This window comes from Suricata suricatta, chromosome 4 (genome assembly GCF_006229205.1).
Source record: "Suricata suricatta isolate VVHF042 chromosome 4, meerkat_22Aug2017_6uvM2_HiC, whole genome shotgun sequence".
Taxonomy (NCBI): Eukaryota; Metazoa; Chordata; class Mammalia; order Carnivora; family Herpestidae; genus Suricata; species Suricata suricatta.
This window is the reverse complement of record NC_043703.1, coordinates 8173235-8180791: the sequence shown is the minus strand read 5'-3', so window position 1 is coordinate 8180791 and position 7557 is coordinate 8173235.

Here is a 7557-nt window from a genome sequence, read left to right as displayed (position 1 = left end):
CTGGTTGACTGACTGAATGAAAGGCATCTGTCATAAAGGTTGATGCAGGTGTTCCTAAAAGCCAAAAATAACTGTTAGACATCATATAAAGCACTGCTTCTTACAAAAACTTCTCTAAGTTGGTTAACAGAGTGACCTCAAGGAATAGATTCCACTTCCTAAAAGTAGGAGGTGTATGAAAAGCATATCATTAAAAATTGTCTCTAACTATTATATGATAGTTATGTGTTTGTTAGAAGAAAGGGCTAAAATTCAGCAAGTGATTTCTTCCCACAGACACGTACAACTCCTTAAAGCATGATTGTCCTATACTGGGCATAACTTCTCAGGCTGACATCATGCCACCTTGAAAGCCATCGCCCTCCTTAATGGCTTGTAAGTCACCATCTCCCCCCTCCCCCATTTCTCAGCTTCCTGTAATAACAGCTTCATGGAAATTAGTGCTTTTATGCTTCCAGGTGTGCAAAGATATTGAACATGCCACAATGGCAATGAGGCACGAGTTAAGGAGGCTGTTAGAAATTCAAGATGTTAAGCAAAGGATTACAATCACAATCATATTGCTCTCCTTACTGTGTCTCATGGCATTGAAATGCCTTCCTCCTGTGGCCTCCATTTGAATACCTCTGGAAATTCTTCAAGAGGGCTGTATAGTTGGAGACCAAAGCTACATTTCTTAAAAAATAATTGGGGCTATGACAAAGTCACTGGACCCAGATTTTTAATTTTTATTATATTTGGTGACAAAAGCAGTATACTTTTGTCATCTGAAACTCTTTGTCTAGTGTCTGTCTTTGCCACTCCCATAATTTTATCGAGAAGCGTGTTACATGAAAATGTTTAAAGTGTGTACATTTTATTCTTTCAAAGTTTTTCGTTTAAAAAAATCTTAATCAAGAATAAGGTTTGTAAGAGACCAGCTTGAGAACCACTGGTGGAGGCTACAGAAGCCAAAGTGAGGCTACTGCTTGTAGTGAAATCTCAAATCCTCAGGGAATGAGAATGGCAATCCTGAGTCCCTTTGGTTCTTCCTATAGGTAATCCTATCAGCAAAGGTGGCTCACAAATAGCCCTTCAGAAGGAGAGGCAAAGTTTCAGTGAGAGCCTGAACTTCCTCCCAGACATCATGGATTTTTGCAGTTTCCCCATAACGAATGCCCAGGTGGCTAAGAAGGAGGTTCAATCCCTCATTCCTCCCTCCATCCTTTTTGTTCAATAGCCCTCGTCATTTTCTGACTCCCTTGCACTGAGTGAAGGCACCATGCAAGTCCTTCACTACGCTCCATGACAACCCATGGGTATTCCAGTGTGCATCCAAAGAGGCAGAGGAGCACCTGGGTCAGTGGAACATGTGACTCTTGATCTCAGAGTCATGAGTTCAAGCCCCACGTTGGGTGTAGAGGTTACTTAATTTAAGAATATACAAAAAGAGAAGCAGAGAGTGTGAGTGAACCTATTTATTCATTCAACATTTAACATGCATCCACTGTGTTCAATTCTCTACCAGATTTCATGACACGGAGAAGTATAAAGTTGTATTCTTGTTCTGGAGGGTCTTACAGAAACCTATATCAACTTTTGTGTGGATGATACCAGAAGTTCAAGTCTCCATAATGTCTGCATTAAGTCTCTATTTCCAGCCTCAGTTTAGATTTATCCTTGCTTTTTAAAATTTTTTTTAAACGTTTATTTATTTATTTATTTTTGGGAGAGAGAAAGACACAGAGCATAAGTCGGGGAAGGTCAGAGAGAGTGAGGGAGACACAGAATCAGAAGCAGGCTTGAGGCTCTGAGCTAGCAGTCAGCACAGAGCCTGACACAGGGCTTGAAACCACAAACTGAGATCATGACCTGAGCTGAAGTCAGCCCCTTAACCAACTGAACGACCTAGGTGCTCCACTTTTTTTTTTTAATTTCTAAAGAGAAGAACACTGTTACATACAACAACTACAATGAAATAAAAACAGCAGTGAAAATAACATGTAGCAAGCACTTAGTAAGGAACATTTAGCAAGTGTGTAGATGTGTCTTTAATTTTGTTTATTTGAGTAGAATTGACACACAACATCACATTAGTTTCAGGTGTACTTGAATTTCACTATAGCTATGCTGTGCTCACCACAAGTGTCTCTACCACCTATCACCACATAATGCTATTACAATATCACTGACTATATTCCTTATGCTGTACCTTTTATTCCTGAGATTTATTCATTCCATAACTGGAAGCTGGATCTCCCATTCCTTTGCACCCATTTTTCTATCCCCCTAGCCCTTCCCCTCTGGCAAGGATCAGTTTGTTCTCTGTATTTGTAGGTCTTACTCTGCTTTTTTTTTTTTTTTATACACTTGATGGTTAGATTCCACATATAAGTGAAATCATATGGCATTTTCCTTTCTCAGTTTGCCTTATTTTGCTTAACAGGGTCCATCCATGTTGTTGTAAATGGCAAGATCTTATCTTTTGTAGGGTTGTATAATATTCCATTATATTATATATAGTGATATCTATACTATTCCATTATATATATTATTATATATATATCACATCTTTCCCCTCCATTTGTCTGCTTTTTAATCCTGCAAGAGTTCCATATTATCCCATTTTACAGATGAGGCAACTGGACTCTAGAGAAGTTAAGTAACTCACTGAAGGCCACAGAAGAGCACACAGTAGCTGAAATGTAAGCCTTTGCAGGTAGGCTCTGAGCCACAATGGTCGGTCCAGTTGTGTGACCTTGGGGAAATTATTTGACCTCTCTGGACCTCCGTATCCTCATGTCTTAGTTGGGAATACCCATAATACTTGAAGCATAGGGGAGTTGCGAAGGTCTCACTAGCTGATATATATGGGCTTAAGTGCTTTGTAAATATTATTATTATTCTCAAGCTACATTTCTTCTCAAACTTTTCTATGGATTTTCTGCATAACATGCTTGTATTTACAGCCTTTCATTTACACTCTCCCCTTAGTGTAATCCGGTGCTTTTTATGTCCTTTGCTTTTGTGTGTGTATCACCCATACAGCAGGGGATGGGAACCCATTATCACCACTGGATGGATGCAGGGAAGAGGGGTATGCCTCTGACTGGTTAATATTCCCTGGAGCCTACCATCTCCCTGCCTACAAAGCTAGGCTTCCTTAAACAATAATTCACAGATTAATTCTGTAAATCCAGGAGCTCTCCTGGGTGATCTGTTCCTGCCTATGAAATAGAGATTAGGGGAAAAGCAACATGAGAAAGCAAGTACTGAAGAGCTTAAAGATGGCCCTTGATGAATCAACAAGAGAATCAAAGTGAGAAGCTGAGTTCGAATTTTCTACCTTCAGTCTGGGCTGACACTGATTTTGAAAGTTGTGTGTGCGTTGGAATGGTCCAGTGATCACATGGGATAGGTAACTGACTTGCATAACTTGAGCGTCACTTGCATGCTTTTCTTTCTACACACTAGCATCTCCCCTATGCCTTCCACTGGGATACAAGTGCATTCTTGAAGATTTATTCCTTTGGTTTAAGACTCTGTCTTCAAGAAGGGCCAATAACCTGATTAAAGAGAGTTGCTAGAGGGGCTAGTCGTATTTTTTATATATGGGATACATATTGTACATAGATGTATGTGTGTGTGTGTCTGTGTGTGTGTCCACATCCTTATTCCTGAAAATATTTATAATGACTTATATGTGACAAAGAAATGGAAACATAAATTGAAAATGAGGCAAAAGAAGAAAGAAAAATAAATCTAAATAAAAAATATTGCTCAAAATCTTTAGAAATATCTCCTGGGTTTTATTTTTTTTATTATTTAAAAATATTTTAATGTTTATTTTTGAGAGAGAGAGCATGAGATGATAAGGAGCAGAGAGAGAAGCAGATGCAGAATCTGAGGCAGGTTCCCGTCTCTGAGGTGTCAGCATAACTTGAGCGCCACTTGCATGCTTTTCTTTCTACACACTAGCATCTCCCACTGTGGGGCTCAAACCGACAAATGCAAGATCATGACCTGAGATGAATCCGAACGCTTAACAGACTGAGTCACCTATGCACCCCTTTCCTGGGTTTTATTTTTATTAAGAAAAAAATACTAATAAAATATTGTCATGTAATTAGCACCATTCTTGAAAACAAATTTTTATTTGACTTATCACTGTGCTTCTCTGGGATCTTTGAGTGAACCTCAATACAGACTGATGAGGTTGCAGCAGGAACCAAGTCACTTAAGAGCAATTCTGCAGAGAGCTATTATGGTGTCAGCGAGGCTCAACAACGATATTGGCAGGACCGCTGCCATTTTCCTAGGAAATCCTTGGAAGAATGGGTAGACCTGATGTCCTGTGAGAAAACAGTCTTGAGAAGAATTTTTTCCCTAGATGAATTCTGAAAGCTCATAGGCCACATTTGTAATTTCCATGGGGTTGTGGCAGAAAATGAGGAACTAGCTGATTGCTGTGTCATCCTGGAAGGTGAGGAACTTAGGAAGGACACAAGCCTAGTTAGAAAATTTTCCTGTATTTGTTTGAGATGATCAGATGACTAATGCCAACTAGAACAAGATTCTGTTTAAAGGATTATTTTAAATTTGCTCTATTGAATAGATAAATAGGTACAAACACCCAAAGATTTTAGTCTGTGTGGCATGGATAAAATAATTATAGTCTGAAAATACTTCTGGGCACATGCAAGTGGCTACTCCTCATGGCCCCACAAAATATGTCAATGTTACTCTCCAAATGGTGAAAAAGTTAGCACTAAAGTAGAAAAATGTTACCTTGTTAAATAGAATCATTATTTATAATCTGCCTGGATTGGAAACTTATCTACCAAGAACTTTATTATTAGAATATTTGATGCTTAATGATTTTTATTTGTAATTATTTAGGTAGCAAGATCAGTTATATGTTCCAACTCTTCTGATTGTACATAGTAAAAGCATAATAAATATGTATAAAACATGACATGACAGTTTTATTTCTTTTGTAGCAGAGGCAATTTATACACATTCAAAAGTGATGTCAGATTAAGAATCAAGTTTAAAAAAAAGACTTAGAATATTACTGTGAGTTCTTCAATTGGAAATTTTAACTGCCTTTCAAGAAGGTCTTTTTTCCAATTTGGACTCTCAGCAGGGAGCTAAGGAGAACATGATGCTCATTTGTCAGTAATCAGGGTCTAGGCTAAACACACAGAGTGTGATCCATTAATGATTCCCATCCACAAAGTCCAAAGGCTGAGGAAAGGCTAATAAAACGTGCAAATAATCTGATATTTGTTTCTGATACATTTTATCACATTCAGTCATTCATTGATTCAACAATAATTTATTGCATATGTTGTGTAGATAGGAGCTGTTCTACCCACTGAACATACACTGTGAGCAGAAAGCATATTTAAAGTCTGCCTTTTGCTCAAGTAAACATTGACCTGAACTTCACAGGCTGGTGTTTGTCATTTATTCATTGAACAAACATTTATTAAGGCACTGTGTTAAGTACCAGAGATATACTAGAGAACAAGAAAGACAGATGTCCCATTAACTGGTGGAAGAAAAATAACAGATAAGCAGATGTAAATGCACACCCAATAGTAAAGTTATTAAAGTATCAGGAACAGGGTTTTGTAATGGAAATAAAGTGGGGGTGGCTGGGTATGTGAGTCACTGATAAAATAAGGCAATTGGAAAAATCCTGCCTGAGTGAATGATATTTAAGCTGGTATTTAAGGATGAGAAGCATATAGCCAAGTGAACAGCCAGAAGTGAGCACGCCAGAAAAGATAGCAAAGTGTGTGTGAAGTCAGCCTTGCTGGGGAACAGTCAGTAAGAAAAGTGGTTCAAGGCATCTTGGGAGGTGCTGATGGAAGCTATCGAAATGGCTGATTTTCTTGTTTCACTTCCAACATATCATTCTACCTGAAATATGGAAAATGGATCAGTGACAGGTCAAACAGAAAATACAGGATAGGATGAAAAGAAGGGGGTGGCTCAGTGATAATGACAATGCATTAGTTCAGGCAAGAGAAGACTGTGAGTTCTCCCAACACTTTCACTGCTCCTTTGAAATTCTAGGCAATCTACCCTAGAGTTAATATGGACTAGGTGGGTGGTATGGATATGCCAAGACATGCATTCTAGGTATTTCGTTTTTTTTTACGTTTATTTATTTTTGAGAGACAGAGAGAGACAGAGCATGAAAAGGAGAGGGGCAGAGAGAGAGGGAGACACAGAATTAGAAGCAGGCTCCAGCCTCTGAACTAGCTGTCAGCACAGAACCCGATGTAGGGCTCGTACTCACGAACAGTGAGATCATGACCTGAGCCGAAGTCAGACACTCAATCTACTGAGCCACTCAGGTGCTTATCTAGGTATTTGTTAAAGGAAGAATTGTATAGAATTACCAACTGATTGCAAGTGGGGCATGAGGGAAAGGAAGCCATCAAGTGTGCCAACAAACTTTTGGCAACCAAGTGAATAGTGGGATAAGCACTGAGGTGGTGACAATACCTCAGCCCTGTGGAGGAGAAATAGATTTGGGGGTTACAGTTGTGATTGGGGATGATCAAATATGTTTGATTGTCTTTCTTCTTCCAGCCATATTCTAAAGTCACACATGGCCAGGTGACCTGCCTTGATGAATGGGAATGGGAATGCGGGTGTCACTTTTGGGCAAAAGCTTGGGAACCGGTGACATCTTTCAACATTTTCTTTTCTCAGTTAATAATCAGTTGTATATGAAACTCTCAAAATTTCAGAAGAAATTTAAACTGGAAATATAATTGTGGGAGTCACCAGCATTCAGATGATAGTTAAAACCAAAGAAAAGCTTAAAGTTGCTTTGGCAGAAGATATAAATAGAGAAAACAGTGATTTAGCTGTACACATTTCTGAATTAACTTTAGGGTAGATTACTCGGAATTTCAAAGGAGCAGTGAAAGTGTTGGAAGAAAATCTGGGGAGGATGATGTCTTAGACCGCAAGGGCTACTGTAACAAAGTACCCACACACTGGTGGCTTAAACAAAAGAAAATTATTTTTTTGTAGTTCTGGAAGCTGGGAGTCAAGATCATGATGCCAGCCTGGTCACTTTGGTGAGGTCTCTCTTCCTGCTCCCAGATGCTTACTTTATCTTTACATGGCCTTTCCTCTGAGCACATATGGAGAGAAAGAGAGAACAAGCTGGTAGAAGCTCTGGTGTGTCTTCTTGGAAGAACACTTAGCTTGTTGAATCAGGGCCTCACCATTATGACCTCATTTAACCTTAGTGATTTCCTTAGAGACACCAGGTCCAAACCCAGCCATACTAGGGATCGGGCTTCAACATACTAATTTAGAGGTGACACATTCAGACCATAATAGACAGTATTGAGAACTCAAAAGGCCTCAAGAGAAAAGTCTTTCAGGAAGCAGGAAGTAATTAATTGTTTTAGTTGCTTAGCAGAATGAGGAGTGCCTATTGGGTATGGCCACATGTGGGTAATTGATGACTTTGGCAAAATCAGTTTCAATGGCATGGTAAGGGAAAAAGCCAGGCTGAAATTAGTTGAGTAGTAAATGGAAATTGTA